We start from the raw sequence: 18,956 nt of genomic DNA, 5'->3' as shown, positions 1-18,956 counted from the left end.
TTTGCCCCTAGTGTTGTGGATGGGAACTCAGTTGTTCTCCGGCGATGTTTTCCTCTTTCCTCCCTTCTGGGATTTGGCATTCTCGCCGATCTTCATTTTGGACTCTTCGAGTGCATTATCTAATGTCTTTTGCCTCTTGTTCGAGAGGTGCTTCTGATCTGGCCATACAAGCCTCACATCGTGATTGACCGTTTAAACATTCTGAACGCAAGTTCAACTGTTTGAAAGCAAAAGGGGGTCGAGTCTCGAGGCTGAGAGCGATACTAAGCTGCACAATCTCAAGGGCGATTCCACACAGGTCTTCGCGGGACTGAGCAAAACATTTTTTGAAAAATTTTAAGAAAGCGACTAATCGCTCGCGCTGAAGACAGTGTAGAACCAATCTGGATCAAGTCAGGATCCTTCTCAGTACTCACATTAACAAACATGATCTCAATCATTAAGGGCTTAGCACGCCTCTCTTTCTCTCAATTGATCAAATTTTGCAAAGCCCATGGAATTCTTTCCTCTTCGTTTTCATCACAATGTTCAAAAGGGTTTTGAAAAACTTAGGTCAATACAATGAGTTCAAAGCACAGAAAAGTAAGTGAAAAGCACTACCACTTCGTTCTGAACATTGTTGGCACAACAGGCTCAAAGTAGCAACAAGCACAAAGGCATGACAGCCATAGCTGTTTCAATCAGATTTCTTGGTTGCAACTGGCTCCACAGCAGAGACAGACTCAAAAGAAAGGAAAAGACAAGCACAAAAACGACAATGGTGTCCGAGGTAACAACTCCGGGATCACCCGACTCCTATACAACAAGACTGACTCGGTACAACAAGACAGACCTTTAGGCAAAAAGACTGACTCAAAACAAAGAGACAAACTCAAAACAAAACCACAGAACTGACTCAATACCCAAGTCAGAGTGTACAAAAGTCATCATTCGCAAAATGCTCAAAACAGTGCGTGCCAAACGCCATATCTGAAATAAACCGAGCACCGCCCGCAGGTGGGCCAACCCCTGATCACATACTTGCATTATTTTCGAAGTCTACAAACTCAGTGGTGACAGACTTTGCTGAGCTTGGCGGGAGGACAACCCCGCTGTCAAACAGATGCTGTACTTCGTGACGAAGACGGAAGCAGTTGTCGGTGGTGTGACCGGTCTGTTGGTGGTACGCACAGTACTGGGTAGCATCATGACCCGGTGGAAGATGAGCAGGGAGAGGCCGAGGCTCAAGGGCTTTAAGATGTCCCTTTTCAGCAAGGATTTGAAGCGCCTTAGACAAAGGCAGGTAGAGGGCATGAAAAACCCTGCGCGCTCGGGGAAGGTACTTCGAAGTCTGTGGACCTTTGCTGGACGCACTAGCAAAAGGATCGGCAAGTACTGCCTTGGCTCTCTGATCTTTTCCAGATCCAGGATTAGGGTTGAGAGGAACGGTTCTGGTATGACGGTCCCTATCTCGATTTTCCCTTTGGCTTGAACTGCTCTCGGTCTGGGTGAGGAAGATGTCATCCACAGTCTTAGCCAAAACCGTGAGTACTTGTTGCTTATTCAACCCCCCGGCTTTCAAAGCCTCAACAGCTTGCTGGAGTTGTGCATAAGGATCCGCATCTGCCTTCATCTTGTTCTTTCCACTAGCCTCGGCTTGGTGAAAGGTTTGGGTTGTTGCTTCAGTGCAAAGCCCCGTTGTCGTTAATACGTCATTGCCGGAGTTCAAGACAGCTTCAGGCTGGCTGAGCTCAATTATAGTTTGCCCCAGTAGCGGGGGCTCCTGCGGCATGAAATTTCCAACATACGATGTAGTTGGTGGCGGGGCTGACATTCCATAGGCTAAATCAGCCACGGATCTCTGGAGATCGCCAATCATTCCCATTAACTCAAACGTGGTGGGTTCACGAGTTTAAAACAACTGGGGTTCCCAGATCGGGCGCGCGGCAGGCGACCTGGGCGGGTGTGGTACCTCAACATCGGTCTCATCCTGCAAGATGATCCCTTGGTTTAATGTGGCTGCCATAACCACAATTTCCTCTGAATTTTGTGCCATCATAAATCCACTGAATTGAACGGGGGTGATGTGACTGGTGACTTGACTGATCAGATATCTGCCTTGCTTCAGCGAAGGAGAACACTGGCTATTCTGAACTCAGATCTCTGAAACTCCCCCTCATTCTGAAAGAGAAAACAGGCAGCAGCTCAGCCCAATTTTACCCAAACAATCGTAAGCACAACTGAACAACTGTATTTGATCACTGATCACTGTTCCCCAAAACTACTGCCCCAAAACTGAATCTGATACCCGCAGATACTACTAATTCTTAAAGCACTGACACTGATGCCCGCAGGCCTAATGCCCAGACTTGCAAACTGATATGTGCATTCCTGTAGAGGTCAACTCAAAAAGCACATAACAAGCAAGTAAGAGCCAAAACACCCCTATGTTGGGGTAGGGTTTCCCTGTCCTATTTTGTCAGGAGCTAGGGTTTCACTATGCACACAGCGGTTTCAAACAACCTATAATCGGGTAAGCAACTTGTCCTAGCTTGGAATGGTCACTACAGATTTCGATATGCACTAAGTCGAATGGTAAAAAAAAGGGGTGCCCTGGTAAAAATCGGGGCTTGTGTTCCCATCGTGGCAGAGCCAGTAACCGGTCAGCCTTATGGCACGCTTCTCAGAGCGAGCCTCCGGCAAACCGTTCAGGAATAGCATATGGCAAACACGGTGTCCTAGGTGCACCAATGCACATGCAATGCAAAGAAACACGTGAGTGTAGTCAAAACAAGATATCATGAGTTCGAGTCAAGTTCTCTAACTCCCCAGCTGAGTTGCCAGAAACTATAGACGTCCCCGAACGTCCCGGGAGGGAATCCCGTTTTGTTCATTGGGCTCATTACAGTTCAGGACTCAATGTCACGGTTCTTAATCTGATCTCACAGTGTGCAATGCAAGACTGATAAATCACCAAAGAGTCCAAATCCGGCAAATCGTTTTGGAAAACAAATTTTTAAGAAAGAAGTGCCAAACATGGACTGCTTTGCCAGATACAGAGTTGCCACCTAAATATTTTGTTTTGGGGGGATTTAGGAAACCCTGACTCGTTGCCTAAGACCACGTGTCCGTCATCACCAAAGTTGTCTCGGCTCGGGAACTTGGGTACGATTGGGGAAGGTTAGCTATGAGCACCCCCGCTCGCCCGATCCGAAAATCGGCCTGTACTAAGCATGATATCTAGTTTTGAAAAGATTATGCGTTCTTATTCCGGTTAATTAGCTAGAATTACTATGTGATGCGCACAGCAAAACAAGTATAGACTAGGTCGCCTAATTTGGAACAAAGCATCAAATATCCGTTTATTTGGAAATGGTTTGAAGTTTGCTACTTGCAAGTAGGCTAAAATACGGATTTCAATGAATTATCTCAATTCAAGTAACCCAACCTTCACCTACGGACATCCAGGCAGTAATATCACATAAGCACATGGCCTCATGGTAAACATGCTATCATGGCAACACTTATACTCATGCAGTATGCTAAAGCATAAACGCTTACCTAGTACTCCGAGCCAAAACAAGGAACATGTTAATAATCAAATGTATGATCCAAGTCCATGTTAACATGACTAATGCATCGCATACAAAATGCAAGTAGAATAGGCTCGGCTAATCTAAGGATGGCATGTGAAATGTAATAACTCGATACACGTATTCAATTTGGAATTTGAAATACTATGTAGTTAGTATAGTGCGCCGAGCCCGGTGCATGCAATACAGATAAATGATGCAAACATGCATACCATAAGGATGCTAATTGAAACATGCCCTAGAACTAACCATCATAAGCGGTTAAGTAAAAGAGAGAAAGAAATGCTGGTTAGAAGACATGCATCACACACACGCACGCTTATTACAAAATTTCCCTCTCTCGGAGGGTCCAAATGAATAATACAAAATAATTAACTAACAAACTAACTAAATATCACAGACCCTTAAGTAATTAAACAAATTAATTAAATTACTGAAAGCAGTAAAACAGCCTCGGGAAGAGGGACGAATGCAGGCACGCTTGGCTCCGCTCGAAAATCCACCGCCATGCTCATGTTGCCTCTGTTTACACTGCTTTGCACCTCTGAGGACTGCACAAGTTTCAAGGTTACTTCTGGATTACTCCCTGAGCACCGTGGGAGGTCACCGACCAAGAGGAAACACCACCAGCCAAGAAATTATGGTCATCGACCAAAAATTAGATCACCGGCACTATTTTGGTAGTCGGCCGGCACTGAAAGTTGCCGACCGGCCATCTCCTCCTGCAGAACACTGGTTGACAGCAGCAGAGGACAGACAGAGCATGACAAAGCATTTACATTGCAATATATGCACAAACACCCTCCTTATCATGTTATGAAGTCAAAGGAGTGTGGTCCTTGACCCTCGGGCCATCAATCACGCGTTTCGATGCATGATGGCCAAAGAGGCCAAGTGTGCAGTTTCAATGTCAAATGAAATGCACACAAGACAAATAAGAGGCCTCCAACCTCTATCATGTTTGATTCAAGAGGCAAGAGATGCATGCATGCAAGCAAGACTAATGCAACATGATCATGTTAGGGCAACGAGCATGCCAAATGCAATGCAACCTAGACAAGCATGCAATAATATGTGACAACATATCAAGCATATGACAAGATGCAAGCTAACAAGCATGCAAAATGCAACATGGACAACATGTCAATAAGCTTATGACCTAAACAATGCAAACATACATGGCATGCAACAAAAGGTAAAGTGGAGCAAGCATGCGACAACATGCAAGACATGCATGCAACAACATGCGAGGATGGTCTTAAACCAATATGGACAGCTCTCATATAGGTCCAAATCAGCGGCCAAAGTAAGCCTAAAACATGGAATGGCCAAAGCTAAAACAAGCTAAAACAAAAGGGGCAAGGCATGAGGCATACAAGGCCACCAAAGAGGTGTTACACTACACCTAAGACAACCAAACATGGCATGATTTAGGCGACCAAAATTAGAGATATGACATGCTAAAATTAGCCCAAAAACCCACTTAGATGGCATCCCAAATGCGTAGACGTGATGGCATACACAATGACACATCCATGATGCATACAACCCTAACTCTTTAAAGCATTAAAGGAGATATAAGTGCAAGCATACAAGCATAACATATGGACTGAAATAGCATTATAAGTGGTGCCAAACCACTGAAATGATCCAAATGGAGCATGCTGGAGGATTCAACACTCAAAGCTAACAAGCAAGATTACATGGTAGCTATACAAAGCAAGTCATGGACAACCAAAACAACCAAAATTAGAGCTTTAGCATGTTAAAACAAAGCTAGAAACTTCATGAGATTGAGCCAAAACAAGTAAGCATAGTGGTCTAAATGCTAGGTGCATGTTAAGGCAAAATCGAGGGATTACCAGACAATTATACATAGCATGTATGGCACGTCTAAACCAACTTTGGGCAAAGGTAAATCAGGGCAAAATAACACCAAATATCAACTAAGACATGGCCAACATGAACTTAAACAAGGTGCTCACACATGAGGCAAATATGACAAGTATTAAAGACAATAAGGAGAGGGGATGGCCCTCTCCTTCTTAGGACCTCAAAACACCATCCCCACCACTGAAATCCCTTTGGATTTCAGTGGTGAGAAGGCCAATACAAGCTGGTCCCGGAGCTCACAGAAAAGGCACAAAAATGAGGCCAAACAAGGCCTAAGAAGGGGGTAAACAACCCCAAACACCAAAGTGATCTTAAACAACTATTTTAAGCACTTAAAAACAGAACTTTTATTAGTTATAACTTAAGCTTAAAAACAGATGCAAGATAGGCTAAAAGCTTGTACAAAAATGGGGAAACTAAAGCAAGAACACTCACCCTTGTAGACCTTCTTCAAGAACAATGATCCAGCAGGTTTTTTGAGTTCAAAGAAACCCAAGAACACCAAAATCAACCTCCAAGGACCTCAGCTCCAAGGAGAGGGTGTAATGCTAGGTGTTTATGTGCAAAAGTATGAACAAAACAACCTTATGCACACACAAATATGTAAAGAGACGGAGACATAGAGATAGATAGATACAACTATTTCTAACCCTAATTCTCTAACCTCTGGAACCCTTGAGGAGGGAGGAGAAGCTCCCTCTCTATAGAATTCCAATCTTGCAAAGCTTCCAAAACAAGCTAAGCAAGAGACAAATCCCTCCATACACGTGTTTGGAGGGGGTGAATTATGCGTGCCAGCTGGCACTAAATATCTGCATAAAGCAGATGAACAGGGGTTGGCTAGAAAATATGGCCGATTGACCAACAAAAATGGCTGGCCGACACAAAACAATGTCGACCGACCAAAATATTTGGCCGGTAGCAAGAAAACTAGGCCGGTGGCTTCAAGCCAAGGCTGGTGAGGTGTAGGGATGACCAACAAGCCATTCCCTACCCTCAGAAGCAAAAACACAAGTGTTTGGTATACAACCAAGCACAAAACAAACAAGTCGAGAGGTCTTGAGGCAAGGCGCGCGACCGAAACCTCCGAGAACTCAAGACGAACATGAACAAGGATGATCATCAAGTGTTCAAACGATGACGTCCAAGTCTTGAGAACGGTCAAAAATGGGGTGTCTACAGTCTCATGGCCCTTAACAATACCGTGGCTCAAGTATATTACGAGTTCCTGGTACCGGAGGTTCCTTATGGAACTAACAAGCAAGATAACGCTAATGGATGTACCATGTATGATTAAGCATAAATTCTGATTTCCGTATGAAGTTTGAATAAGAATATGAATATGAACCTGTTTCTGATTTGAAATCTGAATATGCATAAAACTTTGTTTCTGATGAGAATCTATTTTCGATATAAATTCTGATTTCTGACTCTATGATGGACATCATTTATTAAAACCCTTTACTTTGTTATTATTCACTAGGCTCCAGTTCACTGTATTATTTATGTATGTAGGTGATCAGGCGTGTGACCAAGCATAGAGGCATCTGCCTGGAATCTATTTTTGTCAGCTAAGTTATGTGCTTCCCGTGGAGGTTCCGAATATGTCAAGTGGCTATGGCTATGTGATTTAAAGTTTAAGTTTTGTTTTCTTGTTTAGTTAAACAAGTCTTTGTGTATTTTGTAAATAGGGCTAAGTTCCTTTTTTGTCTAATCTGTATATATATGATGACATAAGGATGATGTGTATATATGTATAAGTTTAAAATTCTTCTGTCTCATATAAGTCTGTACAGCTCAATGGACCTTATATATTTGTTATTTGCTTTCGCTGGCCCGTAATATTATGTTAATCTGTCTCAGAGGCCTTCGATAATCCTAGGATTACTGGCCGATTACGATGTTAAACCTATAGGGATGGGTTTGGGTCGCGACAGATGTGCTCTATCTTTTACTCCAAAGGGCGAGGGTGAGAAAACCAAAGGCTTGAGTGTATATGGAGCTAAAAGTTCAAGAACTAGAGAGAGAGAGAGAGAGAGAAAGTAGATCTAGGGTTTAAGAATGTTAGAGAGAGAAAAAGATGAAAAAGTGACTGAAAGAGACAATCTCACAAACAGATATACGCATAGATTGCGCAAGTGCAAGAATGGTTGCTCGAGCGATGGACACAATAAGTGACACTGCTCGAGCGACCAAAACCACCGTCGAGCACCCAAAGACCCCATTCCAGAAGTTTAGACCTGCAAAATTTCGTTCAAGCACAAGAAGTACCGCTCGAGCGAAGCTATCAAACTCTGAGAAGTTTTACAAACTATAAAAGACCGCTCGAGCACAAGAATTGTCGCTCGAGTGAATAGGCAAAATCCTAGGCAATAACACTTTGAAAATCTGACTCTCAAACTTGTTTCAAACACAACCAAAACTCGTAATAGCCAAACTCAATGAGCAATAAGACATAAAATGAGTTGAACGATAATTGTATACGCGGTTTCTTGGATCTAAAAATAATAAATGGGTCGGGTCTAAACTAGAATCGTTGTAATATCCCCTCTTAAGGAATTTTGTCCATGAAATTTTAAAATCAGTTTATGTTTAAAAAAAAAAGAAAAAAAGAAATGATCTCCATAACATCTAGATTGCAACAAGTATACACCACCTCTTTCAACATCAACTATCACAACTTTACTTTCCCAAAACAAGTACAATGTTCATATATCATAACACTTACAAAATTTTCAACATAAGTTTCAAACATTAACAAATAGGTCCGAATAATTTTCACGGACTTCTGCCTCACGCTCCGAAGTCGCCTCCTCAACCCTGTGGTGTCGCAATAACACCTTCACCAAAGGAACAGTCTTGCCTCGTAAGACTTGGTCTCGAGAGTCTAAAACCCATACCAGTCTCTCCTTGTACGAGACATCCTCATCTACCTCTAATTCGGTCCAATCTGACACGCGTGAAGGATCATGCTCATATTTTTGGAGTATACAGATATGGAACATGTTATGGCCCCCGGACAGTTAGGACGACAAGGCCAGACGACAAGCTACCTCCCCGATCCGTTCTAAAATCTCGAAAGACCCAATAAATCAAGGAGATAACTTCCCACTCTTCCCAAACCTCTTCAAGCCCTGTCTCGGTGATATCTTCAAGATCACGTGATTTCCTATCTCAAAAGATAACGGTCTCTTTCTACGGTCAACGAAGCTCTTTTGGTGACTCTGAGCTGAAGCCAACCTCTTACGGAGAAGCGCGACTTTTTTAGTCATTTCCCAAACTAGTTCAAGACCTAACATAGGTGTGTCACCCACCTCGGCCCAATACACAGGAGATCTACACGGTCGACCATACAAGGCCTCAAACGGCGCCATACCAATACTCGCCTGAAAATTGTTATTATAGGCAAACTCCACTAAAGGTAAAGGCCTCTTCCGTGACCCCTTAAAGTCTTAAACATAACCACGAAGCATATTCTTTAAGATCTAAATGGTCCGCTCGGATTGCCGTCAGTTTAGGGATGATAAGCGGTGCTAAACGTCAATCTAGTGCCCAAGGCATCCTGTAGGCTCTACAATAACTGAGCCGTGAAATGAGGATCTCTATCTGAAACAACCGTCACAAGGACCCCATGAAGTTGAACTATATCCCTAACATAAAAGTCAACAAGATAGTCTACCGAGTCACTCGTATGCATAAATACAAAGTGTGCTAACTTAGTTAACCGGTCGACTATCACCCATACGGCATTATTACCCCATTGAGTCTTCAGAAGACCCATTACAAAATCCATAGTGACATGCTTCCACTTCCACTCGGCTATAGGTAGGGGTTACAATAAACCCGCTGGTCGTTGGTGCTCGGCCTTCACTTGTTGACAAGTAAGGCACCTCGAAACAAACAAGGCTACGTCTCTCTTCATCACCCTTTACTAAAATTGGCGGCTAAGGTCATGGTACATCTTTGTGCCTCCCGGGTGTACCGCAAGGCGTGAATGTTGAAATTCTCAGAGTATCTCCTCTCTACAAGATTCCAGGATGAAAAGACGGTCCAAATACCTCACACTAGAGTCAAAATACACATTCAAGCTCTTTTCTACATTCCCATTGGATATTTTCCCTCAGATAGCCTCTACCTCGAGATCATCTCTCTGTGCCTCTATAACTTGGCTTACGAGTGTAGGTTGTATAACTATAGTGAACAAAATAGCCGACTCAATGGACTCGCCAAGATGCAAATCAAACTTGCCGATAACACCCAACATTGCCTATTCCCATATAGCAATACTAGCTACACTGCTTACTGACTTCCTACTCACACTACACCAAAATTGGGCTTTAGCGGCGATTTTTTACTGCCGTTAAAGGATGTAAAACCGCTGTTAAAGCCTATAACGGCGGTAATTTAGGACCGCCGTTTATACTCGTGTCGGAAAAGGTACAACCGTCGTAAAAGGGTAAATTACCGTTGTTAAAAGTCGACCAAAAATGACGGTTCTTTACCACCGTAAATAGGTTCAAATTTTTAAAAAAGTAATTCTCTCTTCTTGCACCCCCCAAGTCTCGAACCCTTGACCTCTAATCCACGCACGCCAACCACTCCACCATAGCCACTCTATATGACATATATTCCCTAAATAAATATTTAAACATTACTTTTGCTTTATTATAGATGGTCATGTTCAACCTTTGGCTGCGCGTGGTCACCACTCGCCGGAGTTCCGCTAGAGCTCTGCCGACAAAGACCGTCATCATTAACGGCGGTAATGAAAGGGCTTTAGCAGCCGTTTCATTACCGCCGTTAAAAGAGGGCTTTAGTGACAGTTTTTTTAACGGCGGTTTCATTACCGTTGTTAAAGATACTTTAGCAGCGGTTTTTTTAACGGCAGTAACGAAACCGCCGTTAAAGATACATTAACGGCGGTATTAACGGCGGTTTTGTTACCGCCATTAATAGTATCTTTAACTGCAATAACGAAAACCACCGTTAATGCCCTGTTTTGGCGTAGTGTCAAAGTGTCGGCTACTACATTGGCCTTCTCCGGATGATAGTGCAAGTCAAAATCGTAATCCCCCATAAATTTCATCCACCTCCTTTGCCTCAAGTTCAAATCTTTCTATGAAAATAGATACTTCAAACTCTTGTGAACAGAAAACATCTCAAATTTCTCACAATATAAATAATGGCTCCAAATCTTTAAAGCAAAAATTAATCGCTACTAGTTCTAAGTCGTAGGTAAGATAGTTTCTCTCATAGGTTTTCAACTACCACAAACTGTGGGCTACTACCTTCCCCTCTTGCATCAACACACAACCCATACCTTCCCAAGATGTATCACAGTAAACTGAATAATCCAAACCCCTCTCCGCGATAATCAATATAGGAGCAGTGGTGAGTCTAACCTTAAGCTCTTGGAACGACTTTTCACAAGTCCCACTCTACACGAACTTAACCCCCTTCATCGTCAATTTAGTCAACGGTGAGGTCAATCTAGAGAAATCCTTCACAAAATGTCGGTAATACCTAGCTAAGCCCAAGAAACTCCGGATCTCGAAGGCATTCTTAGGTTGTTCCCAATCTTGTACCACCTCTATCTCAGAAAAGTCTACGGTCACTCCTTTTTCGAATACCACATGGCCTAAGAGCTTAACTTCTTTTAACCAAAATTTGCATTTCTTGAACTTAGGATACAAACAGTGAGCTTTAAGAAACTCAAGTACAATCCACAAGTGTTCCATGTGTTCCTTCTCGGAGAGTGAGTAGATCAAAATGTCATCAACAAAGACAACTACAAAATGGTGTATGAACTCATGGAAGATTCAGTTTATCAAATCCATAAACAAAGCTGTAACATGCCTGGGGAGTACCCGTGTGCGTTAAACAGTTCAGACCCTCGGTCTCCTTGATCTAGTCTCACAAATGCAATATGAAACATAGATGAGAGTCCACATTTGAAAAAATTTAGAAAATTTATTGCAAAAAATATTTTGCCAGAAATGGACTGCGTCATCAGATCTCAGAGTCGCCACCTAATATTTTGGGAAATTAGGAAACCCATGACTCGTGCCAAGGCCACTGTTCGTCACAACCAAAGTTGTCTCGGTTTGGAACCTTAGGTATGAGAGGGGAAGGTCATTAATTGAGCACCCCCGCTCACCCGATAAAAAAATCGACCATTACTAAACCATGATATGAATTTTATTTACTTTCTATGCTCATATTTCAATTATTTAATAAATCTTAAAAATTACTATGTGAAGTATACAAGTATAGACTACGTCATTTATTTTGGAATAATTTGATTTCATGTATTTTGAAAGAGTTTTGAAAATGTACAACTCAAAGAAATTGAGTCTACAACCATGAAAATCAACATCATTCCAAATTAAGCGACACAACCTCCATCCACTGGCATTCATAGGGTCATATCACATAAGCAAATAGCCTCAGGGTGGAATACTTAAACATAATAAGAAAAAAACACACAAGCGGGATGTTAAAGCATAAAAACTTACATATTTACCGACATCCCACAAACAACTACAAAACAAAATTAGTAAAATACGGATGATCCTATATACAAAATCCTAATGCAATACATACACAAGAATGTTTCCAAAGATCCGGCTTCTAAGATATGACATGTGAATCATCTAAAGAACATGACGTAGCACACATAATCACATAGGAATTGATTAAATCCACAAATGCAAACTTAGTCGAATCAAGATGCATGAAACATCAATGCAAAGCATGGATATACTAAAAAACATAAAAAAAAATAAACATGATGCATATCCACAAATAAGGAAAGAAAGCAAAAAAACGGGACAGAAAGAAGTGGGGTGGGAAATTATTACAACGCTTTGAATAAATTATTACAGACCAAATGAGAGAGAGGGGAGGGAATATTGCAATAAAATAAAACAAAACCCCACAAAACACTCAAAATAAAAATAAACAAAATAAAAGCTTCATGTTCCTTGGAACCGTCAGTGGAAATTAGTCAACATTGGGAGATTACGCCAGTTGTCCGAAAGAAGCCAACCGACCGGCCAACTAGGCCGAGCAAAACCTATCTTGTTGTGAAAGCAAGAAAAGGAACAAATAAGAAATATGTTGGTGGCTCAACTAACCACTACCAGTTAGCTTGCAGCATGACTAATATGAAACAAGAGCAAGCAAATAAGCAATAATAATAATAATAATAATAATAATAATAATAATAATAATAATAATAATAATAATAATAATAATAATAATAATAATAATTATGAGCTAAACATACCACTTGGATTATAACAACACACTATGAACTATAAAGTATGAAAATAAATATGAGATAAACAAACCACTTAGATTATAATAAAACACTATGAAATAAGAAGTAAGAAAATAAATATGAGATAAACAAACCACTTGAATTATAATAAAACACTATGAAATAAGAAGTAAGAAAATAAAAATGAGATAAACAAACTACTTGGATTATGACAAAACACTATGAAATATAAAGTAAGAAAATACATATGAGATAAACAAACCACTTGGATTATAACAAAACACTATGAAATATAATGTAAGAAAATAAATATGAGATAAACAAACCACTTGGATTATAACAAAACACTATGAAATATAAAGTAAGAAAATAAATATGAGATAAACAAACCACTTGGATTATAACAAAACACTTTGAAATAAGAAGCAAATAAATAAATAAATAAATATGAGACAAACAAACCACTTGAATTATAACAAAACACTACGAAATAAGAAGCAAAAAAATAAATATGAGATAGAAAATATAAAAAAATGAAAGACTTGAAATTCACCTTCCAAAGAAATATTGAACTTTTTGATTTCCAAACTTCCTCTTAATCACCCTTAAGTTTAGGAAGTATTTTCTCAATGCTCAATTCGAAACTAGAATGGAACTCTGGGTACGTATGGTGGAAAAGTGGCTAACTCTCTTATTTTTTCTCACTTTCAACAATACTCACTCTTTCCTCTGATCAATCACTACTGAAGAATTTTTGGAGGAGTTTTGGATGTAGGAAAGATGGAATTTCAGTTTGTATGGAAGGTATGGGGTGTGTATGGAAGATATGAGTGTTTTGGCTCAAAAACTCAATTTTTCTCTCTTTTTTCACCTTTTTTTCTTCAATTTCATGGTCTTCTGTCTCTCTTGCAATTTGATCGTTCTATACAGGCAATGAGGGAGAGTGAAGGTCAAAAAGAAGGTGACAAATTTTCAAGGTAGTTGCATGGGATACTCCTTTATAGATGTAAACAAAACCTCCTTTTGACATTAGAGAATGATTAGGTATGTATTTGGTGATATATGGGTCAGCCAATGGGGTAGGGGAGTGTCCTACACACAAAAAAAAAAAAAAAATGCAAAAAAATATAACTTCTCTGCCTGCTGGTTTGAAATGGTCAAATATTATTTGAGGGGAAATATAACACAAAGCAAAGCTTTGGCAGAGTGGTTAAGGTGTTGAGTGTGGAGTCTTTGGTTTGGGGTTCAAACCCCTTCACCAGCATTCCTTATATTCATTTCTTCTTTTTTTTTTTGGTAAGATAAGTCAGTGCCATATCATCAGTAATGACCAATCCAGTCATGCCATGTCAGCAAGACTGCCACGCCATCGTCACAGTCAACATTGACGGAATATTCTGTATATGGACGGAATATTCCCTGACTTAACAAAATATTCCCTCACATAATAGAATATTCCCTGAGTTTTGAAAATTACATTTTGGCCCAGAAGCTTCAAAGAATTATGCTGTAACCTAGATTTCGAGAGAATTTTTCAGTAAGGCCCTCGGAAGTGCAATGAAGGTTGATCCTAGCTAAGCGAACCATTCTGGATGCAACCGTGAGGTCAAGTTATGCTCTTGGAAAGGTAATCTATGGTTCTTTAGGGTTGGAAACAAGGCTCAAATTCTAAGTTGTCTTATTGAGGGTCCTGTAAGAAACACCTTCTTGTTTTGTCATCATAGGGTAATCAAAAGAAAGCGCCCAAGTCTTAGGCCCAGTCAAAATGGGGTATCTACAGTTGCCCATCTTTGACAAAGCTCAAAGTCATTTCTTGACGTGAGTGAATGTCAAAGCCTGAAGATGACCCTTTTGACAAGGCCGTAAGACTTGGGCAAACAAACAAGATGCAAATGCAGTTGGTTGATCCCGAAGGTTACCTACATATCCCTTTGCAAGGAATCAAACAAGCTTAGTTCAGGGGCAGAATGGAAATGATACGCAATTGAAAATTGAACTCTTTTTTTTTTTTTTTTTTTTTTTTTTGTCTTTTTTGAAAAAGTACATGACTAATGCAACACAACAAGTAATATGAAGCATAACAAGGGATACAATCTGAAGACATCCATGTACGATAACAAAATTTAACCGATGAATGGTCCCAAAACAAAGAAGGTAGTCTTAACCAACAACCTAAGAAAGTGGAGGCATGAACCAATAATGGTTTAGACTGCCAACCCGAGAAAGGGATAGTTTCATCATCCCGAAAAAAAGCCAGTACAAACAAGTGGTTTTTACAACCCAAAAAGTGGGAGCCAGTATAAACTGTGTCAAATGGTGATGTAAATAAATTGTAGCCAAGTGATGCAACATGTAACTATGGAATTGATATGCTAATGCAAGTGAAAGTCGATTTTTTTTTCTTTTTCTTCTTTTATTTTGGAAACGCATAATGTGTACAATGCAAGATGTAATACATCGTGAGGCAAGCCTCATGCAAATGATATGAAATAAAAGAGGGTGCATCACATACAAATGTGCATACCGCACAAATGAAAGAAGGGGGTGCATCGCATACAAATGTGCATATCGCACAAATGAAAGAAAAAGGTGCATCGCATACAAATGTGCATACCGCACAAATGAAATAGGGGTGCATCACATACAAATGTACCACAACACAAATGATGAACTTGAAATCCAAACACGTCTCACACGAGAAGAGGAAAGATGGTGTGAACACCAGGCACACCTAATGTTTTTAACCGAGTAAATCAACAACCTAACGCGTCTCACATGAAAGAAGGAAAGATGGTGTGAACACCAAGCGCACCTGATGTTTTTAAACGAGCAAATCAACAACCTAACGCATCTCATGCAAAATGAGGAAAGATGGTGTGAACATTAGGCGCACTTGATGTTTTTAACTGAGTAAATCAACAACCTAATGCATCTCACGTGAAAGGAGAAAAGATGGTGTGAACACCAGGCACACCTAATATTTTTAACCGAGTGAATCAATAGCCCAATGCGTCTTACGCGAAAAGAGAAAAGATGGTGTGAATACCAAGTGTACCTAATGTTTTTAACTGAGTAAATCAATAACCTAACGTGTCTTACGCGAAATGGTAAACAAATCCAAACGCGTCTTATGCGAGAGGAGAAAGGTGAACTTGAAATCCAAATGCATCTCACGCAAGAGGAAAAATGGTGAACAAATCCGAACACATCTCACGCGAGAGGAGAGATAGTGAAAAAAATCCAAACGCATCTCACACGAGAGGAGAAATAAGGAACGAATCCAAATGCATCTCACGTGAGAGGAGAAATAGTGAACGAATCCAAACGTGCCTCACGCGAGAGGAGAAATAGTGAACGAATCCAAACATGTCTCACACGAGAGGAGAAAATGTGGTAAAACCAACAGACGTACCTAATCGTATTTCGTACTGGAGGGGAAAGATTTTAACTAGGTAAATGTCACATCCTATCACATTTCACGTGAAAAGAGGAAAGAGGGTGTAAGCAACATGCATACCTTACAATATCTCATACGGAGAGGGCAAAGGTTTTAACCAGGTAAACATCAAATCCTAACACGTTTGACGTGAAATGAGCAAAGGTGGTGTAACCAACAGGCATACCTGACCGTATCTCATACGGAGAGGGTGAAGGTTTTAACCAGGTAAATGTCAAATCCTAACACATTTCACGTGAAAGGAGCAATGGTGGTGTAACCAACACGCGTACCTAACCGTATCTCATTCGGAGAGGGGGAAGGTTTTAACCTGGTAAATATAAAATCCTAACACATTTCATGTGAAAGGAGAAAAGGTGGTGTAACCAATAGGCATACCTAACCGTATCTCATATGGAGAGAGGGAATGTTTTAATCGAGAAAACACCTAATTCTAACATGTTTCATGTGAAAGGCGCAAAGGTAGTAAGGTGGTATAACTAGTAGGCGTACCTAATCATACCTCATACGGAGAGGGGAAAGGTTTTAACTAGGTAAACATCAAATCCTAATAGGTTTCACGTGAAAGAAGCAAAGGTGGTGTAACCAACAGGTATACCTAACCGTATCTCATACAGAGAGAGGGAAGGTTTTAACCAGGTAAATATTAAATCCTAACATGTTTCACATGAAAAGAGCAAAGGTGGGATGAGATGCAAAATACATATTGCATACGCATACGTATACACACAGGCAAACTATATACATATACAGATACACAAATATACATATACAGACAAAATATATAAATATTTACATGTACACAGACATATACGTACATAATATATACACACACACATACACATGTACACCTACATATACATATACGTATCTCTCGCTCCTCTTTTGTTTTTGCCTCTCTCTCTCTCTCTCTTTCTTCAACTTCTTCGAGCGTCGTGTCTGGCGCACGATTTCAACAATCGGGACACCTGACCGACAAGCTGCCCCGATTCTTCAACGCCTTATCCCAACGCCTTGTCCCAATGTTTATTTTGCTCTGCCTCTCTTGCAGGCTTACAAACTTTCTCTGCCACCACTCTATAACCCCTCTCTTTTACATTACTCTCTTCTGTCATGGCATCTTCACATGATTCTCTCGCTCTTTTTCTAGACCTGAACAAGTCCATGATAGAGATGACTGATTCCGACTCCCCTGAACCTTAATTGCGGGCTCCTCCTCCTTCCCTTGTTTTCAGTTTTTTAGTGGTGTCAGTTAAGCAAATAATGGCGACACAGTTTGACATCGAAGCTAACTCGTATTTGCTGAGGTCATGTGTGGAGACCGTGACTGCAGTCTCTAACTTGTCTCGTCGATTGCAAAACAAGACATTTGATGTACATCAGTTAATTGCACAACTCTCGAGTAGAAATTAGTGCCCTAAAAAAGCAGAACAAAGAACTGAAACGATAGGCCACTTCCGCAGCCCGATTCGGAGTTCCTTTGTTCAACCAATTTGATGGCTGACGAGGAATAATATCCTTCGAAAGCTCTACCAAGGCCGAGGCAGAGTCTTCAAGAGCTTTGAAGGAGTAAAGATAAAGTGAGGCAACTAATGGTAAAGTCAGGCAATGAAGCCAGTTGTAATCTTTGCCACCGGGCTACTGCCGGAAAACTAAGAAAATGTTGCTCTTTCTGTTTTTTGTTTTGTTTTTGTATTATTTTTTTGTTTTTGTTTTTGTTTTTTTGTTTTGCAGTGGGCACCTATAGCTTCAACTCTCTTGGGGTTGATGCCTGGCATTAATAACATGAGTTTGTTCTACAAATTCAGACGGCATGAATGGCGCAACACTGAGCATAAAAATCATTTTGTTTTGAATTTTGAACTTGAAAATGGTTGGATTTTAGTGAATTCTGAATTGAATATTGAGCCTATCACTGACCAAAACACAAAACCAAACTTAATGAAATGAAAATGAAGCCAAAACCATCCCAAAACATACCCCTTTGTGCTTGTTGGAGCAAAATGAACGCAAAACAGAGCAACACTAGTCGACCACCAGACAGAGAAGCATCGTCGGGGGCAACTACTGTGCATTTTCTGGTGATTGCTTCATTAAGGTGACAAGAACTTGAAGTGCAGGTAAAGAATAGAAAACTTGACTCGACTGTGCCCCTAATTCATTACTTTGCCCTATTTTTGTTTTTGTTTTTCCTTTCTACTAATGTGATTTTGATCAACATAACAGGTAAATTGGCACACTTGTTTCATTTTTTGCCTTGAAATCATGTGAACCAAATTATGAGCACTAAAAATTTTCTCTTTTTGGTCCAAAGAATGGTCTAAGTTTTGTAAAAATGGAATAAGTTTTGAGAAAATCAGTGAACTTCATTAAAAGTCCTCAAAATCTATTTTCTCAAATGACCACTACTCGATCAACATGAAATGAACCATTGAGATGTACAACTGAATTCGTCTTGCAACTGAACCCGTCAGGAAGAAGAAATAGGACAACTGAATCAAATCGGGACTAGCCAATCAAATATGGATAGCCAAGTCGAATAAAGATACACCAATCAAACATGGACGGGATAAGTGAGTTGAAAAATGATTGGGGCCGAACTTCAAGATAAAGCTACCTACGCATCCCAAATATAAGAATCATGCCATACGTAGTTCTGGTTAAGGTTCACTCGGGTATTGACACTCTCATTTTGTGCTCTAAATTTTGCCAAAGCTGCCTTTTTGGGTTTTCAACCTTGTGAGGTTTTCAT

Source organism: Camellia sinensis, chromosome 12 (genome assembly GCF_055761805.1).
Source record: "Camellia sinensis isolate YWXY chromosome 12, ASM5576180v1, whole genome shotgun sequence".
In the NCBI taxonomy this organism is placed as follows: Eukaryota; Viridiplantae; Streptophyta; class Magnoliopsida; order Ericales; family Theaceae; genus Camellia; species Camellia sinensis.
The sequence above is the reverse complement of the archived record's forward strand: the minus strand, read 5'-3'. Positions refer to the sequence as shown.